The 26,968-nt window shown below is 31.9% G+C and overlaps 1 pseudogene; it reads left to right on the plus strand.

Moving 5' to 3' along the window:
• The first annotated feature begins 505 nt into the window (after positions 1 to 505).
• On the plus strand, positions 506 to 26,968 carry LOC110688722 (annotated as a pseudogene).

Consider the following 26,968-nt stretch of genomic DNA (forward strand, 5'->3'; position numbering starts at 1 on the left):
TGAGAAAAGTAAAAATTAGAGGTTTACCAAAGAGAATTTCCCAAAAAAATAATAGGGAATAAAAGAAAAGAATTGCAAATGACATAAAATAATATTCAAATCACATCTTTCTTTAATTGTTAGAGAAAATAAGCCCTTTATTACTTATTGAATTATCTTAGGATTTTTTTTTCCTATAGGTTCAATCATGCTTTGTCAAAAAAATAATGATTTGATTTATAAACCGTGCAATGCACGAGCACTATGCTAGTTTATCAAACTATTTACTCTAAACCCAATGTAGTAAAGTGTTTAAAGTTTTAAACACAATCCAATATAAATATCAAGAAAGGGCAAGCCACTCCGCGCGCGTTAGCTGCCCTACTTATATGTAAAAGTAATTTATCCATTTACAACTTTACATTATACCGTCTCAACCTCAAAATACGTGCCATAAGATTATGTTGCAAGTAAAATAGAAACAGAGGGAATATTTTTTATACTCCGTAGTCCGTACTTATTTGGTAACTTATTTAGAAGATTGCCATTTGATAAACACAAAATTCTCAATTCTCAATTCTCAATTCTCAATTACAAGATTATCATTAGCGTACTCTCTATTCTCAAATTCTCAATTACGTTCCAGATAAATAAAAGATTGAGAGGAAATAATTTCAAATTATACGGGGCGTTCAAACTTTTCCAAATAATTTAATTTCAAAATCACTCATTCTAAGGTAATTCAATATCTGATTAATGTTCTTTTGAATTCAAATTGTTCAATTCATTTTTACATATATTTCAAATATAGATTTCATGAATACGGCACTCCTGGTAATATATGTAATTTCTGTTTATATGATCATGTGAATGAAATAGGTATTTTTCGGCTAATATGTTGATGAATTAGTTAATTTCGTTGTTTTCATAGCTTGAGATGATATTGTGTTCATGCAAACTGATTATTGTGAGAATTTTTGTGGAAGTTTTGTGTCAATTGAGGAAAATATTGTTGAATTGGAGCTATGATTATTGTCGTGGCAGATTGGGTTGCACTGTCTATGTATGATTGTGATTAATAAACAGTTTATTCTTGTAACTCTTGTTGCCCGAGTTGTATAACTTGTGAAATTTGAAAAAACCTCTTAGTAAGTCATTGTTTATTCAATTAGGAAGTGATGAGTGATGAACTAAAGTCTAAGGAATTTCGGCATTTGACAAAAGAAATCCCTAAGACAAGATTTTTAGGTTGAAATGCGAATTATGTATCTCTTTTGCAGATTTTTTTTATGATTTATATGTAAGAAAACTTCAGAGTAATTTTTTTTATTTTTTATTTTTTTTTGGGTGATTGCATTAGTTGATTTTTTTGCCAATATTTAGAATACTGGGAAAGCAATGGGTATAGAGAAAATTGGTCATTATGAGTTTACGACAGTCCTAGTAATCCACTGTCCGCCTCAAAATAGAAATTATCGATTCATTGGTACTCTTTGTATCTCCTTCTATACCCTCCTCTCAATTTCATGGAATTCCTTTCATTCTTATTTATGTAATTTTATAATGTCATGTGGTATTAATCATGATCATGTTCCAAGTATATAGTCAGAAGTACGAAATTACATCTGAATTTTAGATCATGAAATCATATGTCCCAAGTATGAGCCTATGGGGAAACTTGTTTGATGTAGCAAATTGCAAGTGTTAAAGTAATATTGGCTACCAGAAGTTCATACAAGTTCAATAATTAGAGAACTAAATTCTGTGTGCTCCATGGCTTCAGGTTTAACTTTCCAGAAATAAATTAAATATGCCCGACACACAGGCTCTTGTCAATGACTTTGTTAACAAACTCAAGAAACGGTAAGTGACTGATTTTAGATTTTCGATAATATTATTGGGAAAAAGATTAACATTTGAGCTTACATATGAAATCTCCTCTTTTTGTTGGTTTCTTAGCAAAATCGAGGGGTCACAAGCCACAGCAAGGCACACTGCTGAATTGCTTCGTTCAGTTATATCCCAGCAGAGAATTCCATACACAAACCAGGCTGGAGCTCTTATTAATGCTATAAAGGCTGTTGGAGAGCAGCTTATTGCTGCAAACCCTGTTGGTAGGCCTCTATTCTATGTACGTCCTATATCTGAGGTTTAAGTACTTAAATTTCCTCATGTTCAAAATTACTCAGAAACTTGAATTTTACATAATAATTACCCAATAACTTGAGGACATGATATCTTTTTAGCTATGATCCTTTTATGTAGTATATAGGTGACATTTTCCTAGTGTTTTTTTTAAATACGTTTATAATTTCTTATTGAGGTGGAGGGAGGGGTGTTAGAACTTGTTATCGACATCTTTGCTTGAAGTCAAGTCAAATAGTGGGAAATATGTTGTTTAAGTGTGTGACCTTAGTTTTATTTGAAAGAAAACCTTCACAATGTGGTTTTTCAACTACACCGGATCAGGGGCTTCCCGCCCCATGACCTCGGCTGGTTGATCCACCTCACCCTGCGGTTGTTGACCATCACCCGGGGCCGAGGAAGTGTCCCCCGGATTTAACCACTGGACCTAGATTTTGCATTTTTCCAAGAATGTCTACTGCACTTCTGAATCCCCACAGACCTCGCATGCCCCAAGAATTCCTAATTACGGTTTCTTGCAAACTTCCTTCTTGGGAAAACTCTCCCCCGTGGGGTTGGATCGTGTTCCTTTTTGCTGGTTTTTTAAAGCGGAAGTTCAACTGCTCATTTAGGGAAAGGAAAGAAATGCTTGGGGGGGGCATAGGCTTATAGCACAAGGATGGGACGCTACTCCCGCGAAACATTCAGGTAGCAATCTTCCTCCTAGTCATGAGAATCTACCTCCGCGAAGCAGACTCCTCCATGGTTCTGTATCGAGATCTACCGCTTTGCCGAGGTGATGGATATCGCTCCTAGCGTTCTCTTTGACCTAGATGAATGGTTCGGTTAAAAATGCGAACCTTCCTAGATAACGCAGGAAAATAGATTTTCTTTAGCATGAAATAGAAACTCTCTTCCCAAAAGATGGAGAATCTCCGTCTTAGAAAGAAAATTGCAGGTTAATTTAAAATGCGGAATTGTACTTGACGAATCGTGTTGAATACAAATTCACCTCGTATTATGACTTTTTTTTTTGGTTAAGATATCTTAAAAAAGTTCTTGTGGCAAGACGGGCAGTGTAATAGGAAGTATGATTAACAATTTGAAGATTTGTGAACTGTGGTGAAAGTTGAGAATCTAATGATGCCTCTGCTTCATGTTGTGCTGTTGTCTGTCCATATCTTGAAATTGTTATTTCAGTATATTGTATTTTCCCTTGAAAAAAGTTATTGTTGAAATTAAGGCCTTTTTTCCTTTGAACTGAGCATGAAGATATACTCTATTCTGTTCCTCACTTTCTCCCGAGCATTGAAAAGAAAACAATGTATAGAGAAAGTCACAACACTAGGAATTGACCCATCACCATCACTATCTATCTTTTCACGCGCAATGTCTTAGAGTAGGCACATTCAGTAAACTTTATGTGTTATCACTTGCCAATGTTTTTGATTTTGGAAGGAACAGATAATGTGTAAGGTGACAATTCAACACAGGCCATGCTCCTTTTGTGGTCTAAGGTGATCAAGTTGCAATTAGAAAGATGCAATCTTGCTCTCTAGAGAATGAGGAGAAAAAGTTGTTAGTGGTTGTGGGCCTTGTGGCTAGTGCTGCTGTTTTTGTTATTTCTTTTTCTATTTGAATTGTCTGAACCCTCCATGAGTTTTCTTAGCTAGCTTGTCCAAATCTTATTTAATCATCATTTAGGAACGTTGAAAAAATCTAGGATTTTGGGATGGAATACTGGTCAACGGTTAATGAGTGTTGTCTTTAATATCTTTCTCTCTTCAATTTTAAGTCCGGTCAAAAGTAATGAATATTTAGGAAAAAGGTAAAAATCTTCAAATGTGCAACTCTAAATTCAATCTAGTATTCATAAATTTATTCAAATTGAGATGTGAAGTTTGAGAAGAGAGTGGGAGATCAGGGAGGGTGGTGGTTGGTAGAGAAATAAAAGTGAAAGTTTTATCTTACTTCCCCTAAAACCACTATATGACGTCAAAATTTTCCAATTCTTTATGGGATGAGAAATGACACATTTTACAACTGAAATTTATATTACTTTCTACCTTATGATTGAACCTAATTCTTTCCTTTCAAGCTCGACTCGAGCTTAAAGCTCGTTAGGCTTAAAATTTGGAGCTCGAGTGGAGCTCGCGATTTAAAAATTTAAGCTCAATTATAGCTCTACAAGCTTAAATTTTGTGGAGCCCAACCAAAATAACTGTTTAGCTCAAACTCAAACTCTAGCCCAAATGAAGTCCGAAGAGTTTGCATATTAAAGTAAAGGTAGGTGTAAAGTCAGAGTTATTTATAGTTCTTATTCCCAAGTACCTACTATCAGTGATTAATGCTGGACAAGCTCTTAAGGATGGTGAATTGAAGAACCCTTGATTTGTCTTCGATATTAAAGCAGACATTTATTGATGGATTTTATCTAAAGTTTTGATTTTCATGTTGTATTTCAAAGCTTATAATTCAATTCACTGATGTTAGTTGGTAATATGAGATGCTTCTATACATCTTGATTGTAATTGGGGCTTCTTTTATCGCCATTGATATTTATTGCTAAAAAACAAGTTATCTATGAATTTGACTTTATTTATGGAGAGTAGCGATTAACCTTTTTATAAGATGTGGGTAGGTTTAATGGTAGTTGCATGAGTTTGTTTGAGCAGGCCAATGGTTTTGAAGAGTGGTGAATTTATCTATTTTCTTTAAGTTTGTAACCCACATAGCTAATATTGGTATGAACTTGATCTATATATGTTTTTCATGGGATGCCAAAGGGAATCATGTCTAGAAAGGTGTGCTTACAAAGTGGGTCTGAGGATTCATATAGGGGTTAGATTTGCGTAGAATATGGATAGTTAAGATGAATTCTTCGTATGTTTAAGTTCTTTTAAAGTACAAATAAAATATTTAAATTATGTATATAAATATGTTTTCAATAATTAAAAAATCAGCGAGCCTATTCACCAAGCCAGCTTGGGTTTGTTTGGCTTGGCTCATTAAGGTCTCGAGCCGAATGCGAACACGAGTCAATTTTTGGCCAAGCCGTGCTCGAATAGTTCATAAACAGTAGGTCTCGTTATCACCCCTAGTCAATCAATCCATCCATCAATCAAAGCCTTAAACCTATAAGGGGGGTCGTCTACATGAACCAAAAGTGATGGCTATCATTTAATGCATCATACTCTCAATGGTAGGTGACACATATGACTACAAGAACTTTCATTATTATAATTGGCTAGTGAGTCTACGTTGTTGTTTATGTGTCAATGCATACCTCTTCAAGAAGAGGCAATTTCTAGAACCCATTTTGTACTAGTGTCATTAAAAGGAGAGGTGGAAATAAGCATGAAAGGATCTTTTGTTGGATTGGTTACATTCTTTGACTTCTCACCCTGGCTCGCCTTGCATCTTTATCTGCAACTTTAGCATGTAATCGTGTAATATATTGATTTTACAGTGTTTTGAAAGACTTGAGTCACAATAGTTCAGTAAGGATCTTGGAGAATCTTGGAGATTAGGCTTAAGATGGGACATAAAGCCTGATCTAGATATGCATTCTTAGTTTCTGTTTCTCCATTCATGTATAAATTAGATTTCTTCCTCTACTGTGAAATAAAATCCCTATTACCCCTAAATTCTTCTTCTTTTTGTGTGTGTGTGGCTGGTAAACCCCGAAATTCTTGTCCCTAAATAAGAGCCTCATTTCTAATCTGGGTGGAGTCCATCACCTATTAACTTTTTTTTTTTTTTATTCACTTTTAATAAACAAAACCCCTTTTACCTCTCTCATTTCCCTAAAAAACAATATACATTTCTCAGGGTTTTCTGTTTTTTGTTCAACTTTAATCATTATTACCCCACTACAATCCATCTCCTAAGCTCTTGTGCCCAAATAGAAGTGAGCTTTTATTTAGGGACGAAGGGGACATAACACAAACCGCATATTAGGATTGTCACAATAAAACATCACAATTTCGTTGGCTTAATCAAAGAATAATTGGAAAAAAACTTGAAAGTGTCAGTATTTTCAATTAAGTGTCTGGAGGTGCTTTTTTGCATCTCCATCACTTCTCTGTGTTTCATTGTCAGAATGCCAGGAGGTAATGCTTTTTTGTGATACATTGTCTAGGAACCTTTAATGACTATTGTTCGAATTGAAATGCAGAGCTTGCTGTTGGTAATATTATCAGGAGGGTGCTGCACATTATCAGGGAGGAGGATTTATCTCTCACTACTGCGGCTATAGGTGACCTGAACATTTCAGTTGGAAGTGATGATGATGATGAAGATGATAACAAAGATGATCATCCTGTCCTGTCAGCAGCCGCTGTAGCTGCTGCAGCAAGGAGCACTTTGCGCCCATCTCATTGCAGACTCTTCTTGAGGATGTACCTAATGCTACTGCTGTTCCTCATACTTCTTCATCTGGGGGTGATTCTGAAGGGAGAAGCAAATGTAAGTTTACTGTTTGTATATGTAAGCTTACTGTGACAACTGTGTCTCATTTATGTTTGTCATGGAAAAAATCTAACTAAGCAGGCTTAGCCTTGTCAGGGAAGTATTAGTTCAGCGTAGATACACAAACATGAGAATTCTTTGCAATAAGCTCTTCCTAAATGTGTCTGTCTGTAATATAAGTCTGAGTTTAACTCATAAGATTGACAGCAGAAGAACTTTCATATGCAAGCCTCCCAATCTGCAGATATGCTAAAAGAAATTCTTTATAATCTGCTGGTGGCTGTAAGCTGCTCCAGACCCGTTTCCCCCTCTCTAAGCTTTCCATTGGAGACAGTTGCCTTCTTTTCTCAGCAAAAGATCTTTCAAAGTCCACAGTACAATTTAGAGTTATAGAAATTTTAGTTTTCATGTCTGTCGAATTTGGGACTGACCATTTACCTCTATTGTGGACAATTAGAGTTTAATAAGAATTCTAAGCACCACTCTAGTTAAAATGGGAACGAGAGTGTCACGCAGTTGTGCAACTGTCTAAGCTCTCTTGCACTTGTTGTGCTGAATGGATTCAAATGTTTCTCACTCCTAATCGTTAACTGAATACTGGCCTAATTTTTCTTTTCCTGTTTCCCACTGGTAGCACCAGCTTGGGTTTGAGTATGATGCAACATATATATGCTTCACTTGACTTCAAGGATGGATTTAGTTCCTTGATTTGGGACAATATATGTACTGTCTTATATTTGTGGATGAAGTGTTTTTACTGGATAACCATGTAGTAGTTATTGTTTTTTATTGAAGCATATCTATGCCTGTGAAAGGAAATTTGGATATTTGCATGACTGCAACAAAAGTGGACTTCTAATCCTTGGCTTACCTCCCAATCCCATAGGCTAAAACTGTCCTGGTTCATTTATTGTCTCTCATGTGCCCCATTCTTTCCTGCTGTATCTCATATTCACCTCCCAATCTTTGAGAACAACATATATACACTTTGCTGTCCCTCCATTTTCTCCATTTCTAATGTATTCTCTAACTATTCGAGGGTCTTTTCTAACTATTATCAGTATTATGTGAATGTTATTACAGGGTAAATCTATTTACATCCAACCTACTTGCCCTGCCTAGGGTGGGAGCCTCTTATAGCCTTAGAGGTATTGGGGTAATTTTGAGGTTGATGTTCATGCTGTAGGTTAGAAGATATGAAGTTTGAAGTAGTGAGGGAGTCAATTGGGGAATTGAAGCTAATTTCTCTGGACTATATTTTGGTAGGATAATGGTTAGCCAAGATTAGAGAAATTGTGGGGTAATTTGTTGTTGAAATTATTCCAAGTATTCATAATAATATGAAATCCTGTTATACTAGAATACTCAGTAGAAATTACAGACAAATGTGGGAGATAGCAATGGAATTGAAAGCCATCTTATAAGAGGGCTTGTATAATCTTATTCTCTCTAAAACTGTTCATTTTACATCTTGCCTTGACCTTAATATTTATAATTCTTAGAATGGCATTGGAAGATCGTGCTTTTGTTATAAAATTTAGACTTTTTAATTTGCTATGTCAAGATAATTTAGTGACTTAACTGACTGCAGCTGCTGATAAGAACTCAAGGAGCCGAAAACTAAAACATGATGTCATTGAAGCATTTAATGAACTTATTCAGGATGTTGCTACTTGCCATGAACATATTGCTGAGCAAGCGGTGGAGCACATTCATCAAAAGTATGTTTTAATTTCTAATTTAAATCTTTTCTTCCTGTTGACATTTACTTGTTAGCCATTTATTAATGTCACCTCTTTGAGCATCATTTTTTGGGCTCTCTTGTTCTGTTGGCTGTTGCTTCATTCACATATCATTATACTACATACTGCAATGATAATGTTTACATGTTTTCTGTGCTCATTCTGTTAATTTTGCTCAAATTCATCTATGCTCCTCCTTTGCAGTGGCTGTTTAAGTGTCTCTTTACATGCATCTTTCTGTATTCCAAATCAATAATCACCAATTAATCAATGCCTATGTACTAAAAGTCATACCAACTATGACACGTGCCTTTTTTTTTTTGACACATTACATCTATGTGTGTATCCTTAGTGTGCCTTTTTGTTTTAGAAAAAAATTCTTCTAAACAAACAAAGCTTATACAAAGATTTTTTTTTTCTATGTATATAATAAAAATTACTAAAAATAAAAGGATTTGACCTAAAAACAATATTAAACACTATAAATCAGAGCCAAAAACAAATAAATAATCAGATTTTTAACACTAATTTGTATCATAATTTACGAGAAATAATATTCTTTAGATTATTTTCGTCTAAATGTTTTAAGTTATGTATAAAAAGCTACAACAAAGCAATGCAAATATCAAATTAGTGACACATACTTTTGTTATTGCTTGATTAATTTAATATTATAATTAAAACCAACTAGTTATCTACCCCGTCAAAAAAAAAAAAAAAAAAACTAGTTATCTACTACTATACGTACTATAAGGTTTGCTAAGTACGAAACACATTGATTCTTGGTGTGTTTTTTCTTGTCATTCTCTTTGCTTCTTCATCATTCATTTTGTAAAAAGATACAAGCAAAAAATATTGAAGGATTATATAATAAATTCTCCAAAATATAATACAAAGTTATTTAATTTGAATCTATACTATATAGTAAAAGGCGTTCCTTTCAAAGAAAAGGTGCCACTTCAAAGTATATGCACAATGCCATGTCACTAATTAAAGTATATGCGTCACGTAAGCTTGTCACTTTATCTAACAAAATAAATTATGTTTTGAGCTAGATTAGTTGGTCTTGTATGGACCCGGTCTACAATAAATTATCTTTAGATGATATAATCACATTTTTAGATGATATAATTATCTTTTTGTGATTCATATTTTGAATTATATAATCTCATAGTAAATAATTTAATGAGATTATATAATTATCTTTAGGATGAAAAAATTTAAAAATCATCTTTTGAATGATGTAATTTACTATTTGATAATTTTTATAATGATAAATTCACTTTTTGAGCGATACATTTACATAACAGTTTCAACATGATATAATCCCTTTTATAGTAATATAATCACATTTCGTATGATATAATCACATTCGTATGGTATACTAGAAGGTTTGGTATACAATAAGTTATTGTAGACCGGGTCTATTCTAGTCTTAATGGAGCTTGATTTGAATCTCTCCAACACATAATGATCATACATTTACCATCTCACCCAACTATGATTAATATTTTAAATTTCACATAATTAACGGTAAAAAAAAAACAGTAATACTCGAGGCGATGCCCTAACCACATACTAACTATGCAAACAGTTGAACATAATTATACAAACAATTGAATATAATTCTCCGTTCCACAAATATTGCAATATTTCCCTAAATGCACATGTTTTATCTCTTTATGTCTTTTCATCAAATGGGTTTCTATCTTTAGTTCTCTCTATCTCTGTCCTCTTTGCAATTTTTGGGAAACGAAGGAAGTATTCAACAAAAAATAATATATTAGTAATAATTATATATCAAAAATAATAATTATATATCAAATAGAAAAGTCCAACAAGAAAGAAATGTTATGTAATTAAAAATTATGTAAAAAGATTAGTGTTAAATAGTGTTATATTAGTAATAGATTAAAAAAAAAATTCATGCATGATTCGAGACCTGATTTAGTAACTATATACTAAAAGACACAAATAATGACTCATGTCATTTTCTAGTGTGTCCTTATTGATTTTGTGTTTTTAATCATATACTAGACTAATATAAACAACCTTAACCATTACAAATTGATTATACCATACTTCTAGAAAGAAAAATAGAATCATCCTTATCATGAAAAATATCATCTAGATTATGAAAATAGTCCATAAATCATTTAACTAATATATAAAGCTAAACTTTTAGCCAGGTCACGAGGCAGCGACACTTGGCGTTTCAACTTTTCGCCAAGTGTTGCGCCACATTGAATAGATTTAAATAGAGTTCAGAAGATAAAAAAAAATTAGTTTAGAATTCTCTTTGGATAGAATTTTAGGATAAAATTGTTAGTTTAGAATTTGTTTTCGAAAAAGTACCAATATTTTAGATGTACAAATTAAATTATAATTTTATTTAAAAAAAATTATTAGATTATAATTCTAAAAAATTGTCATATAATTTTATTTTTTATATCATAATATTTTTTGGAGCGAAGGAAGTAGTTCAAAGCGTAAAACATCCATTTATAATATATACTAATCGGTTAAAATAATAAACTTCACAATTTAATAGAATTTTATTACTGTATAGACTTGTCAATTAGGATAGGGTCATGAGTCATCTCGGATTGAGTCACTTCAGGTTACGAGTCAAGAAATGTTTAACCCTTGGGTTCGGATCAACCCAATGAACTTTGAACATTTATTTTATTAAATTTATTTTTTTCTATTTTTTTAATGTATTAATTGAACATTTTTATCAACATTATTATTAGTCATCATATGCATACTAGATAGAAAATCGTCACAAAAACACATTAATTCCTAATTAATTTTGTGTCAATGATATATTTTAAAACTTGATATATAGATTAAATTTTTTTAAAAAAATTCAATAAACAACCCGGACATCGCACGGGGTATAAAAATAGTAAAAATATAAACTGTTAGTTGTCTTTGTTATAATTAATTTTGATTATAGGAAATCAATTACTGCCAAAAACTAGGACTATAGAAAAAATATAAAAACAATTATGTATGTGAAGAAAAACATTAGTTGGATTATGATAATAGCTCTTAATAAAATAAAATATCTTTGGTTGGCTTAGATGTACATAACTATAATTATATGAAATCAATTATTTCCTAAATCTTGTATTTTAATAATAAAAATAACAATAATTTTAGTTACCTTAGATGTAAACAACCTTAATAATAGCAATTTTATAATAATTTCCTTAATCTTGGGTTTAGAAAAAATAAAAAAGTAATCACTAGGATTAGGAAAATATCATCTATATTATGCTTAGATTCTATGATAATAATAAAAAAAAATATATCTTTTAAGTGAAATAAATAGACAACCTTAAATATATGAAGTCAACTTTTGCCCAAATCATGGTTTTTTATAATGATAAAATAGCAATTACTTGCATTAGGAAAATATCATATAAATTATGATTATAATCTATTGTAATAATAATAAAAAATCCTTTAGTTAATATATATTACATTCAAATGACATATATAGACAACCTTAATTATATGAATAAATTTTGAATTTTTAAAAGAATATATAAGCAACCAATTGAATTAGGAAAATAGCATCTAGATTATGATTATAGTCTATAATAATAAATAACCTTAATTATATGAAATCAATTATTGCCCAAATCTTGGATTTTTAAAAGAATAAAATACTAATCAATTATATTAGGAAAATACCATCTAGATTATGATTACAATCTATAATCATTAAAATTAAAAAAATCATTAGTTGACATACATGTTTTTTTTTTTTTTTTTTTTTTTTTTTTTTGACATGTACAAACAACCTTAATTATATGAATTTAGTTATTGCTCAAATCTTTGATTTTTAGAAAGATAAAATAGCAATCACTTGCATAAGGAAAAAATCATCTAAATTATCATCACAATCTATTGTAATAATTATAAAAAATCTTTATTTGACATATATTACATTCAAAAGACATATATAGACAACCTTAATTATATGAATAAATTTTGGATTTTTGAAAGAATAAATAAGCAACCAATTACATTAGGAAAATGTCATCCAGATTATGTATTTAGTCTATAAATAATAAACAACCTTAATAAGATGTAATCAATTATTGCCCTAATCTAGGATTTTTATAAGAATAAAATACCAATCAATTATATTAAGAAAATATAATCTAGATTATGATTACAATCTATAATAATTAAAATAAAAATCATTAGTTGACATATATGTTTTATTGGCAAATACAAACAACCTTAATTATATAAATTATGTTATTGCTCAAATCTTGGATTTTTAGAAAGATAAAATAACAATCACTTGCATTAGGAAAATATCATCTAAATAATGATCACAATCTATTGTAATAGTAATTAAAAAATCTTTTGTTGACATATATTACGTTCTAATGACATATATAGACAACCTTAATTATATAAATAAATTTTGGATTTGTACAAGAATAAATAAGCTACCAACTGCATTAGGAAAATATCATCTTGATTATGATTATAGTCTATAATAATAAACAACATTAATTATATTTAATCAATTATTGCCCAAATTTTGAATTTTTAGAAGAATAAAATACCAATCAATTGTATTAGGAAAATATCATCTAGATTATGATTACAATATGTAATAATTAAAAAAAAAAAAATCTTTACTTGACATACATGTTTTTTTGACATGTACAAAGAATCTTAATTATATGAATTTAGTTATTGCTCTAATCTTTGATTTTTAGAAAGATAAAATAGTAATCACTTGCATTAGGATAATGTCATCTAAATTATGATCACAATCTATTGTAGTAATTATAAAAAATCTTTAGTTATATATTAAATTCAAATGTAATTATATTAATTAATTTTGGATTTTTACAAGAATAAATAAGCTACCAACTGCATTAGGAAAATATCATCTTGATTATGATTACAGTCTATAATAATAAACAACATTAATTATATGTAATCAATTATTGCCAAATCTTGGATTTTTAGAAGAAGAAAATACCAATCAATTGTATTAGGAAAATATCATCTACATTATGATTGCTATCTGTAGTAATTAAAAAATAATCTTTAGTTGACATACATGTTTGTTTAATATGTACAAAGAACCTTAATCATATGAATTTATTTATTGCTCTAATCTTGGATTTTTAGAATCATAAAATAGCAATCACTTGAATAAGGAAAATATCATCGAAATTATTATCACAATTATTGTAATAATAATAAAAATATTTTGTTGCCATATCTAGATATCACCCAGATTTTTATTGTACTATATAATAATAAACTACCTTAATTATATGAAATCGATTATTTCCCAAATCTTGGATTTATTGCATTAGGAAAATATCCTTAAGGTTATGATTACAACATAATTAAACAAAAATCTTTAGTTGACTTACACATAAGGACATATATAAATAACTTTAATTATAGCAAATCAATTATTGTCCAATTCTTAGCTTTAATTGAATATTTAAAAACAATCACTTGCATTAGGAAAATATCATATAGATTATGATTCCAATCTATCATGATAATAATAGTAACAATAATAATGAAAAAATTTAGTTTACTTACATGTAACCAACTTTAATAATAATTAAAATCTTGAATTTTATAAAGGAAAAAAAGCTATCACTTCCATTAGGAAAATATAACTAGAAAACAAGGAAAAAATTGTCGGGACCTAATAGGTCATTTTGTCAACAATTACTCGTTTAAAATTTTTATAAAAAAACTACCCACTAAATTTAAAAAGTTTGACTAACACTACCCATTATGGTTTTCCGGCAACAAAATCCGGCGAGTGGGGTTTACTTTTGTTTTTTCTAGAAAAATTTAAACACGAAATGATGAATCACTCAATTAAGAAGCCAAAACAAGTGAATTTAACATCAATTTAGAAGCATTACATATTTCTTAATTGAAATCACAATTACTTTTGCCATTTTTAATTGGAGAAATATTGAAATCCTTGTATTTCTAGGGTAAATCGTTGTAAATGAGATTAAGTTGGTTGTTAATACGAGGTTTAGGCTTAAGTTTTGGAAGAAAAAAAAAATTCGCCCATACTTGCCGGATTTTGTTGTCGGAGAATCCAAATGGGTAGTGCTACTCAAACTTTTTAAATTTAGTGGGTAGTTTTTTAGTAGATAAAAATTCGCCCACACTTGGCGGATTTTGTTGTCGGAGAATCCAAATGGGTAGTTCTACTCAAACTTTTTAAATTTAGTGGGTAATTTTTTAGTAGATAAAAATTTTAAGTGAGTAACTGTTGACAAAATAACCTATTAGATAGGTAGTTGTTGATAATTTATCCAGAAAACAATTATGGTCTATAATAATAACAAAGTATAAACTTAAGAATGTTACACGGTACGTGGGACGTTTTGGAACGTAGGCTTTAGAGTTCCCGGAACGTATGACTCTAGTTCTCGAATTTTTTTTTAATTAGAATTTTCTTTTTTATTAGACTTTAAATTTTTTTTTGAGGGAATATTAGACTTTAAATTTATTAGACTAAATCACTAAAACTGAAAAGTACTCGTAATCAACTACTTCGTATTAACCAAAAAATAAATAAAAAGATATAACTGTACACTACTATCAGTATATACCTAAAAACTAGGCACTAAAAATAAGATAATAATAAAAAGAAAAGATTACAGCTGTACATGACTACATGGAGTAAAAACAAGGTGCTAGTATAAAATAATACAGTAAAAAGAAAAGATAAAAAGGGAGGAGTCCACCATTTTGTTTAAAAATTAGGTTAGGGTTATTTTAATCATTTACAGCCGTGAAGGACCCTTCTTCTTCCTTCTACTCACTTCTTTTTTCATTTTCCTCCATTAATAGAACTTGAAGCTTTAATTATATTTAAAAACTCAAGAAAACAGAAGATTCCTTTGCCTATAAGTGGGTACCCTATCAAACACAAACCAGATCGTGAACCACCATGAACCGGAAAGAGTAAGTTCTGCGTTTCGGGACACGCGTCCTGGTTCGCGGAACGCGCCGTATCTTTGCTTAAGATTAATTATAGGATTTTTTGTAAAAAAAAAAACTACCCCAAAATGTACCATGTATTGAAATAACAACCTATTTTTAAAAAAAAATAAAAATAACCACCCATATGTTACAAAACATGTAGGTTTTACCACCCGACCTATACTCCGACCAGTTTTCCGAGCATGAGCCCCATATAATGACTGTTTTTTTATTCTTATTAAAGTTGTTACTCGATTTATTTCCTCCCTTGTTTCCCAAACTACTCCCAAACTTAAAATTCTTCATTTTTTTCAACAAATTCTACCAATTTTTACTCCAAGTTTTGCAAATTGATAAGCGAATCCTTTGAAGAACACTCTTAAATTTTTTTACACCAATTTGTACAACAAGGTAATTGAAGAACGCACTTAATTTTTATTTTTGTTTAGTTAATTTGCAATGTTTAATGAAGTAGATTTCAAGTTATACGATATTTGTTGTTTGGAATGTGTTTTATTAGGAACTTAATGATGTAATTGTTGTTTGATTCATTCAATTTGACTTGAATTGGAAATTAGGGTTCTTCATAATGAAATTGTGGGGCACATGCTCGAAAAATTGGCCGGAGTATAGGTAGGGGTGATAAAACTACAATTTTGTAAAATATGGGTGGTTATTTTTAATTTCAACAAAAATGGATGGTTATTTCAACACATGTTAAATTTTAGGATAGTAATTTACAAAAAATCCTTAATTATATGTAAAGAACTTTTATTATAGCTAATCAAATAACTTTAGAACAAATAAAAAAGCAATCACTAAATGTCATCTAAATTATGGTTATTATCCATATAAAATATACAAATACATTTTTAGTTATATTTGTAAAAGATAATTACTCTGATATGAATAGAGTCAATAGACATTTTATTCTTCTTCCTTTTTTTTTTTTTTTTTTTTTTAAATATCCAAATAAAGTTAATAGTATGATTCATTATACGATACATACCTTGTAATTTATCATGTCCTATTTTTGTATTGTCCATTGAAGAATACATCTACTGCATTTATGTCTTGTTTTTTTAAAATGTAAAATACATACATACTTGATATATTTATTCAATTTAGTTTGAAATATATACTACTTTAAAATGTAAAATATATACATACTTGATATTTATTCAATTTAATTTGAAATAGGGGTAAGAAAATTAGATTTTTTATAGAAAATAACACCACTAAAAAGTCACAATTTTGATAATAACACCACAAAATTTCAAAGTTTTATTATAACACCACAAAAAAACCTAAAAAATTGATTTCACCACCACCTAACAGATTCTTGGATGGAATCCGTTAAGTGGGGTCACGTTGCCACATGACATTATATTATTTGTTAAAAAAAATAAAAATAAACCCCAAATTTAACCCAGCTGTAACCCTAAACAAACCCCACCACCACCACTGCCGGCAACCCAACCCCGCCGCCGACACTTCCTTCCTTTCATATCCCAGCCGACGCACCACCTAGCCCAACCCAAAACACTCCTGCCGACGCACCATCCCAGCACAACCCGAAACACCTCAACCACAACCACCACCGCGCAAAATCACCCTCTTTCCCTCATCCTTAAAACGGCCAATTCGACCATTGAAATCGACCGTTTTGGGTTTCCTTGATCGATTTTGGCCATTTTTAGGGTGAAAGGGTAATGGATTGGTGGTTTTCGGCCATTGTCGGTTTCTTTAGAGGCTAGGTGGTGTGTTTCAAGGTTGGGTTTCGTTGGTTGCTGGCCGGAAATTGTTGGTGGTGGCGTGTTTCAAGGCTGGGGCTTGGTGGCGTACTTTTGGCGACGTCAAAGGTCAGGATAGGGTAGAGAGAGGGGTTGCTGGCGGTGGATGTTAGGGTTGTCGGTGGTGGAGCTGAGGTTGGGTTAGGGTTTAGGTTTCTTGTTTTTTTAAAGATTTTTTTAATCCACTGAGCGACACGTGTACGTGGTGGGTCCCATTAACGGATTTCATCCAAATGATCTGTTAAGTGGTGGTTAAATCAAATTTTTGTGTTTTTATGTGGTGTTATAATAGAAGTTTGAAATTTTGTGGTGTTCTAATCAAAATTGTGACTTTTTTGTGGTGTTATTTTCTTAATAAACCAAAGATACACGGAACGCGGGACGACGGCGCATTCCGCGAACCAGGACGCGTGTCCCGAAACGCTGACGTTCCGGTTCGTGGTGGTTCGCGATCTGGTTTGTGTATGATAGGGTACCCACTTATAGGCAAAGGAATCTTCTGTTTTCTTGAGTTTTTGAATATAATTAAAGTTTCAAGTTCTATTAATGGAGGAAAATGAAAAAAGAAGTGAGTAGAAGGAAGAAGAAGGGTCCTTGACGGCTGTAAATGATTAAAATAACTCTAACCTAATTTTTAAACAAAATGGTGGACCCCTCCCTTTTTATCTTTTCTTTTTACTGTATTATTTTATTACTAGCACCTTGTTTTTACTCCATGTAGTCATGTACAGCTGTAATCTTTTCTTTTTATTATTATCTTATTTTTAGTGCCTAGTTTTTAGGTATGTACTGATAGTAGTGTGCAGTTATATCTTTTTATTTATTTTTTGGTTAATACGAAGTAGTTGATTACGAGTACTTTTCAGTTTTAGTGATTTAGTCTAACAAATTTAAAGTCTAATATTCCCTCAAAAAAAAATTTAAAGTCTAATAAAAAAGAAAATTCTAATTAAAAAAATTTCGAGAACTAGAGTCATACGTTCCGGGAACTCTAAAGCCTACGTTCCCCGTTCCCGTTCCCGTCCCACGTACCGTGTAACATTGAAATAAACCAGAAAATTAAGTCCATTAAAAAACACTTTTAACTTATGTAATATCATTTATTTACCAACTGAAATTTAAGTTTTTATTTCCAATGACTTCCGAGCTTCATTCTCCTCATTTTATTTCCAATTCAGTTATTCAGATATGTTAAGGCTACATTTTTTTTTATCTTGACTTACAAGACATTATAACTTATTTAGTTACAAATTGGTAGAGTTGCTTTAAAAACCCTCATCAAAACTACTTATAAACTTATGGACTTATTATTTCAATTATATATATATATATATATATATATATATATATATATATATTAAAATGTATATTAATCATTTTCAAAACAACTTATTTAAATTAATAATTTACTTTTTTTTTGGAAGGAATTAATAATATACTTTAAAGTAAAGCTTTTATTGTTAGTCGAACTTTTATTTAGTTAACGAGTATTCATATTTAATGATAATTGTCATGGATTTTACTCCATTAAACAAATTATTTTTTTATTTTTGAAGTAATAATAATTAAATTTAATAACATCGTTGCATAGGTCCTAATTTGATTTAATTACTCATTTCTTTTATCACATTTACCAATGCTTAAATTCCATCGTAAATAAAACTAATGTATCAATATTTAAAAGCTATAAAAAGTTGATAATTTGAATATACATTTCGAGAGGAATCAAACAAGATCCCACGTGACTTTTTTTTTTTTTTTTGAAATATGTGAATCAAACAAGGTAGTTAAAATAGAGTTTATGAATAGTGTTAAACCACTTAAATTTCAAAACACGCCAAATTGCCAACTACTATCTGCTCTTTCCACCATGAAATCCATGACAATTCCTATTGCAGTGAGGTGATATTGACTTTGGGCCGCTCAAGAACAGTGATGGAATTTCTCTGTGCAGCAAAGGAGAAAAAACGATCGTTTCGGGTATTTGTGGCAGAAGGCGCTCCAAGGTACTCCCAAGTCCCATTTTTTTCTTAATATAGTGTATACTATAAGATGTTTGAGACTTTGAGGGATCCATTATCAGTCATTTTTGTTGCATACAAATGCAAATCTGTTATGATTTTTTTTTATTATTTTTTATTATTATAATCATGATAATAAAACTAGGAATTTTTTGAAAAAAGGAGTGCTTTGATCTGGAGTGGCTTACCATTTTGTATCTTCATTTTCGGAAATATTACAAATAGTCTGATGTTCACTTCCCCTTCTTTTATTCTTTTCCTCCTTAATGTTGTTGCTGATTTCTCTTAAAAACTCGAAGGAACTCTCAACCTCATGAAAATTCATCCAATGAAAGGGATGGGGAAAGCGATTTTTCTTTCAGCTTATATAAAAGTATCTTGAAAAAACAATGATTTAATGCATGGAACTCTGTTAATATGGGACTCTGCTTATCTACCGCTCTATTGCTGTGTAAGTCTTGTTGGTTTCTTATTGCATACAATAGCAACAGTTGATCACATTGGGATTTGGTAAAAGGCTACATTGCCTTGATAGATGTCTTGTGTCTTCATAACTTTTGCCTTAATCTTATGTGTACATGTTGGAGCTAGGTACCAAGGGCATGTTCTTGCCAAAGAATTAGTGGCTAGAGATCTGCAGACCACTGTAATCACTGACTCTGCTGTTTTTGCCATGATATCTCGTGTGAATATGGTATAATTTCGACTATTTGTTCAACATGTTAATGGTTTTCTTAAGTCTGGGAAAATTCAGATATTCAAGCTTCCTGTTTTAAGGTCATTGTTGGAGCTCATGCCATCATGGCTAATGGTGGAGTGATAGCCCCTGTTGGCTTGAATATGGTTGCTCTTGCTGCTCAAAGGCATGCTGTCCCATTTGTGGTAGTTGCTGGAAGTCACAAGGTAATTGGCTCTGAATCCCTTATACGTATTCGTGCCTTAATTAAATATATGGTTTGAGTGTCCCTCTTCATTCTTTCTATTTTGAGTTTTTGGTTTTAGGCTGAAAAATATATCGACCCTAATTCTTTGATTGATTCAGATTATGTTTTTTTAGTTTTACATGTTATGAGGGTAGTTTGCGTTGTTTCTGTTATTAAATCTCCCTTATGGAGTTATTGTTGCTCAGTTTATTTTTACTGGTCTATGGTCTACTAATAATTGATTTGTGATGGGAAATTATGCGGTTGCAAGTCAAATGTCAGATCTTTGTCTACAATTGATTCAAAGATCATATAATAATTGTTAGTTTCTTACATTGTGCATAATAGACAATAATTGCAATTTTACTAAAAAAAAGTTCTATTTAATCGAATATGATAGTTCATATGTATTTCTTAGATTTAGATTTATATTGTAGATGTTGTATGACTTTCCATTAGATTGATTAAATTTAGTTAAAGAAAAATCTAAATATAAATAAGAGCCTTATCATTTGGTATTGGTTTTATGATTGGAAAATTTTCACTTTTGTGCCCTGTTATTTCATTATTTCCACTTTGTCCCGTGATTTTGCTGTTCTATGCCTCTATTATTTTACTAATTCCACTTTGGTGCTATGTTGTTTCACTAATTCCACTTTACCTTTTTTTTTTTTTTTTTTTTTTTTTTTTTTTTTTTTTTTTTTTTGTGCTTGGTAGTTTTGTGTTTCCATTTTAGTGCCTTGTACTCTGACTTAATTATCACTTTTTACCTTGTGGTTTGAAATCTCTCACAAATCCACATGTTTACTTTCGAAGATAATTAAAAAAAAGAGATGATTTAGTTTCTGCTATGGATTGTTGTGCTCTTGATTTTTTGCTCTCTTTCTTAAAGATGATTCGCATGATTCATATAGCAAATGAGTTTGTTTATGCTTGACTTGTGACAGTTATGCCCCTTATATCCTCACAATCCTGAGGTCTTACTCAACGAGCTGAAATCTCCATCTGATTTGCTGGATTTTGGAGAGTTCTCAGATTGTTTAGATTTTGGATGTAGCACTGGTGAACCACTATTGCATGTTGTCAACCCTGCATTTGATTATGTGCCACCAAGTCTCGTGAGCCTCTTTATTACGGACACGTAAGTTCTTTTAGGCTTATTATTTTTGTTTAATAGGCTAAATATTATACTATGCAAGTGGGTTGATGCTTTGCACATTGCATTAATTTTATCTGGATATGTTAACATAATAACATAATTCCTTTTAAATTGTCAATTCTTCTTATCCCCTCTTCCCCCCCCCCCTCCTCCCACCCAAACATCTTGCTAAAAGGTAACAATTAGCTTGGGGTCATGTAAGAGAGGTTGATTTTCTTTCAATGTTAAAAATTATGGGGATCATGATTCTTCTCATGTGTACTTAGTTTTAAAAATTATGGGGATCATGTGACCGATGTAGGCTTCATGCCTAAGTGCACAATTTCCAAAAGAAAGACTTATTTCCTTTGTTACAGTTGATGTGGTATTTGTTTTTCACTTTTATTTATTTTCAAATTTTTATAATCTCACATGATTTGCTGCCTCCCTAAAGATAAAAAGATAACACTATTAGATGATTGGATAAGAGAGAATGTGATTTTGCATATTCATTTTTGCTTTTATCATTTTGGCCAACAAACACCAAATTTCCACCACTTTATGATGATTTGATGTAATTTTCAACATCAAATTTTTACAATGAATGTGGTAGAGAAGTGGAACCATATTGTTTGCAAGTCTTAATTCCTGTAAGCATGAGCGGAAACATACTTGTTGCTTGATGAGTGTCTCAATAGGCATGATTCGGCGAAATTGGTTCCACGTGTGGGCACTTGAATTTAACTTCTTTAGCTAGATGTGACTGATGGAAAAAAGTCTCTTATTGAGGTTGTACTAGTGAATATTCTAGAAGTTTGTAAGTATTGTTGGTTTGAGTAGGGATGTATAATTAACAAAGAAGTTTTGAACTCGTGATGGGAGAGATTGTTGGAAATTTCAAATTGGTTAAGAAAAATTGTCCAAAATTGGAAGAGTGTTAAGAAGGTATCAAGCATATATGTTTGTCGTCATTTGCTCGATTTGTCACATGGTTTTAGGATGGAACCTCTTATACCTTGTATGATCATCTCTCCTTTTATCGTGGACCTTAACCTACTATTGCAAGGATATGTGACCACGTAATGATATTGGCATACTAGGCAATAATGCTAAGTTGATGAAGAAACTAGAAATAAAGGTTGAAGGATCTTGGTAGATTATAAACTTTGAATGGAAAGGACGTTTGCTTATGAGTTTTCTCAAAGGTGTCGCTAAAATTTTGTTGGCTGTTGGAGAAGAACCATAGGATAATGCGCAGCGAACATGATTTAGTGATTAGATGAGGGTTTTGGAAGATGGTTATGTGTTCGGAGGATGTTTGATGATGGTAATGTGTTTTCAATGGTGGATGATTTTCCATTCTAACGATCTCTTGGTGGAAGTTTGTTGGGTTGTGGAGATGTTATGAACAAGCGTAGTTAGAGAAGGCATGATTGATGAAGCATGTCATGTGTGATTATGTGAAGTGACATTTTCAGTGTGGATCATGTACAAGGTTGTGTGCCACTTTGTTGAGAAAAGGCGAATTATATGGCAAATGAGTGTAGTTCATGATACACGAATGTCGCATGTTATTGTTGTGCAAGTAAGGATAACTATAGAGAGCCAAAAAAATTAGTATTATGAACATTGAGAATGCCTTGTAAGTCATAGTGTCACACCTTACGCATTTTTGAAAGTCTTAGTAGAATTTAGTGGTTTTTCTCATGTTAAAAGTCATGTGTCGCTTTAGTATAGATTCTTTCTTTTTTTTTCTTATTTAAATTTTTTACCATAACTTGATAACCCATCCTAACAATTAAATCAATTTCACACACACTCTACCCATCCAAACAATTTAAATTAACTAATTTAAAAACCTTAACTTGCATTAATTAGGCCTCTATCAATACATTCAAATCCATTAACAATACCAAGGACCTTAAATAATTAAATACTCCCCCTAAATGCTATAATCAACAACTAGCATGCTGGTTGGGTCTTTACCCAACTCCTAACTATGACGCTAGTCTTACATTATATTCAAACTCATATTAAGGGGGTGTTAGTTGGGGCTTTTTTGATGGTACGGAATGGATGTGATGCCATTACAATGTTTAATTAGGCATTTTTAGGTAGAGTGTCTTACCCAAGGGGTTCTTAATCAACCCCATGCCCCTAGAATTTCATTCTACCATACCTCTAAGTTTCTTACTTTAATGTAGACCTGGCAAATGGGTCATTCGGGTCGGGTCATTTCGGGTCGGGTTAAGTTCGGGTCGGGTTGGGTCATTTCGGGTTTCGGGTTGATTTCAGGTCGACTGATAATCGGGTCGGGTATCGAGTCAACACTTCGGGTAGAGTTCAGGTTGGGTCAAGTTTGGGTCAGGTCAATTTTCGGGTCGGGTCACTTCTAGTCGAGTCATATTCGGGTGATTCATTGGGTTAAATTCAACTCTGTATATATATTTATTAATTTATTTTTTGACGAAAAACTCATTATATTTATTAAAACTATTTTTTTCATGGATTATAGTAATTGATTGACTTTTATTAACCTTTTTTTTTTTTTTTGTTGTGTTTAGAACTTTAGACTGACTTTCAGGAAACTAAGAGGGATGCTCTAACTAATTGAGTTATACCTCACTCTCTTATTGATCTTAGTTTTAATACGTACTCTTATTATCATTGTCATTGTTGTAATAATTTCTTTGAATTATTCTTATACTCCCTCCGTCCCAAATTACTCTTAACGATTTGACATTTTGCACTATTCACATATCTCACTTTGACCATCTTTTTTAGCTATTATATGAAAGTCAATGTAATCATGTAAGATGTTGTTGGGTCTATTTTAATGTATAATTTCCTAATATAAACTTTTTATAACTTATATAATTATTTACTAAAAGAAGTTAAAGGTCGGGTCATTTTCGGGTCGGGTCAACTTCGGGTCTCGGGTCAACTTCGGGCCGGGTTGTTTCGGGTCTCGAGTCAACTTTGGGTCGGGTCATCTCGGGTTGGGTCGTTTTGGGTTGGGTCATTTCGGGTTTCTGGTCAAGGTCGGGTCAATTCCACTTCCGGTCAGGTATGGGTCGAGTCGGGTTAATTCGGGTTTTGGGTCAATTTTGGGTCACTGATTTCGGGTCATGAGTCGGGTCATTCGGGTCGGGTCATCGGGTCTGGGTCAGGATTTCCAGGTCTACTTTAATACTTGCAACTATCAAATCCTATCATCAGGTAGCCAAAGCCACCCACAATCTTTGTTGCTTCCATCTCTTTTCTCACCTAGGTTTTTCTCTCCTTTGCTTTGTTGTTGCATTTCTTGTGATAGTCGTTCTTCAATATGCCTTGTTGGAATCTACTTTGACTCCTCTCATTTGTGGTTTTTGTCTTCTCCTTTAAACTCAGGCATAGCCAACTAGCTATTGTTGCTGTGTTGCTGTGTTGGTGTGCTGATGTGTTGTTATAAAGGTCTGTCATTTGCTGCTCAATTTTCTCTTCTTTGTTAAACTCAGCAGCTTGCCTCCCTTCCTATTGTCTCTCCACGGATGAGCCGTGGAAGTTGATGTGTCTACATATGGAGGGTGATTAACAAAGGAATAGGTGAAATTATTTTAATTTTTTATAAAAATTATTTATTGAATCTTAAATCTGATCTAATGCTAGCGTGAACCAAACATCAGCAATGGATATTGAATCCATACCAAAATTGAACCAGACAATTTTAGAAATTTAGAATGGTATGAGGTTTCGAGTCCATACCTCCTTGGTATGGATTTCCATATCAATCTATTCCGACTAGGTGAACCAAACCCCCAAGAGCTTTCAATAGCATAATTCAAGAAAGGTTTAGAAATTATTATCATAACACATTTCAAGCTTAATGGATGCAATTCTTCTCCTAATAGCTAGATAGAAAAGAGAATTTATGAGCCAAATATACTAAATCATCATCCATATGCAATGGACTCAAGTCACACAGTCAAGCAAGAGTAGTCGATTGTTTGGCATAAATCAAAAAGAGTGTTTGGTACAGGCGGTAGCTTTAACCTACCAATCTCCAATAGTGATATATTTAGGCTATCAGTCTCCTAGTGCTAAGGTCAAATAACAAATAACCGAATGCCTTCATCCTATCTTATCCTCTTTTTTAACTGACAAAATAAATCAGCTGTGTGGCTCCTTCAATGTGTTGTGGCTGCTGCTCTTCTTGCTGTGGCTCCTGCTGCTCTTCTTGCTGTGGCTCCTGCTGCTGCTTCTCAGTGGTTCCGTCGTGCCTTTTCCTTCTTGCATGCCTTAGAATCAGAGGTGGCTTGGTTGGTACAGATGGGCTGGTTGGCTCCTTCACACCATAGAACAATCTATGACTAATAAAGCTTAAAATCAATTAAAATCAATATCACGGTATAAATGCCACTCATCAAGAGCCTCTTGACATATTTTTATATATGTGTGTGCGTCTCTTTAGTGTTACTACCAAAACAGTTATCTTAAATAATATATATTTCAATTACAAAAGTTACAACTACGTTGTGAAAGTGAGGAGCTTGCAGAGTTGCAGGGTCAAATTCTGGAAAGGATGATTTCTAATGAATACAACTCTTCATGTTGTACGGTTTAGCAAGGGTAAGGCTTGTATGCTCCTCGAAAAGGATGAAGAGGATTGAGTGTCAATTTTCTAGATTGGGGACAAACCGGACAATACTCTGGATTTCAAGTCCACTATCTGGATTTAGGTACCGTTCACTTCACCTTATTTTTGCTGAACTGTAATTATTTTTACTAAACTGAAATTATTTTTACTAAAATGGAATTAATTTTACTAAACTGAAATTATTTTAACCGATTTTCTATTATATTTCTTCTTTAAAATTACTGATTTCAACTCAACTGAAATTATTTTTAGTGAACTGAAATAAATTTTACTAAACTAAAATTATTTTTACTAAACTGAACTTATTTTACTGAACTTATATTATTTTTGTAAGGTGAACTGACAGGGCCTTACTAGTTGCTTGTAAAAGGGTTTTTTTTTTTTTGTTTTTTTTTTTGGTGTGTGTGTGGATGTGGCGGGGGGGTCCAACACTGCTGTTTGTGATTCTATGACTATGTTTTTGCCTTTTAGTATTTTAGTAAACAATATTCTCTTAGTGTAAAATCATCATCACTGCTATAATGGAGTCAACATGTGTTGTGTGGAAAGATATCTTTGAATTTTGCTCATGGGCAATTTTGGTAGACTTCAATAGTACATTACACCATTAAGGAACAGATAAGGCGTAGATGTATCACAGAATGACCTTTTATTGTAAATGAATAGAGATTCTTCCAACTTTATACTTGTTATCGTCTGGTCTTAATGAATTTTTTGAATGAAATTATTTGTTTGTCATTTTTGTTACTTTTGTTGTGTTTTATGCATTAACTTCCTTCTAACATACGAAGTACAATATTGCTCAGACTCCTGACTTAATGTTTGCTTCCTCTGCAGAGGAGGGCATAATCCATCATATATGTATAGGCTGATTGCAGATTACTACTCTGCTGAAGATTTGGTTATAAAACGAAAGCCAACTGCTGGAAATTAACCTTTGTCATTTTGTCTGGTACGTTGAGCAAATTTTTATATGTCCATGTTTGTGTACGTAGTATATTTTACAGAAAGTTAAGCTTCACCCTGATTGTGCTGATAATTTTAAACATGTTGTAGTGTTGATGTAAGTCCTTCATATAATTAGTTCTACCTCTTCTTTTGATATATCCATTTAAAATATTCACAATTTAA

This window comes from Chenopodium quinoa, unplaced genomic scaffold (genome assembly GCF_001683475.1).
Source record: "Chenopodium quinoa cultivar QQ74 unplaced genomic scaffold, ASM168347v1, whole genome shotgun sequence".
Lineage (NCBI taxonomy): Eukaryota > Viridiplantae > Streptophyta > Magnoliopsida > Caryophyllales > Amaranthaceae > Chenopodium > Chenopodium quinoa.